This window comes from Pygoscelis adeliae, unplaced genomic scaffold (genome assembly GCF_000699105.1).
Source record: "Pygoscelis adeliae isolate BGI_AS28 unplaced genomic scaffold, ASM69910v1 Scaffold554, whole genome shotgun sequence".
NCBI classification, from domain to species: Eukaryota; Metazoa; Chordata; class Aves; order Sphenisciformes; family Spheniscidae; genus Pygoscelis; species Pygoscelis adeliae.
In genome coordinates, this window is record NW_008824667.1 from 84,161 (window position 1) to 84,635 (window position 475).

Here is a 475-nt window from a genome sequence, read left to right on the forward strand (position 1 = left end):
CTGTGAGTGGGGAGGGAAAGGGGACCATGTCAGGAGGTGTGCGGGAAGTGGCATGGCCATAAAAGACCAAAAGCAGCAGCTTAATCCCCTGTTCCAGGCTGGGAGACGTGGGTGAGCTTTTTGTTGCCCAAATGAGGAGAGCATTGACTTCACCCCCCAGCGTGGGGAGCGGGGAGATTACCCCACCTCCAGATCTGCAAGGCAAATCCTGCTCTCGCGGGGCAATTTGCAACCATCAAACCCAGTTTGTGGAGTGCTGGCGTACAGGAGCCTTGGGGGAGTCTCAAATTCCCGTGAAATGCAAGTTGTAATGGTGGTAATGACCAGAAAGTCACTTTGTAGAGGAGCCATAATATAACCCCCGTTTAGGGGCAGGAGCTCTCTCTCCCAAGGCCTAGATACAGCAAAGTCTCTAAGCCTTTAACGTCCAGCTACAATAACTGCATTTTCACTGGGAAAGAGATTGAAGTCTAAA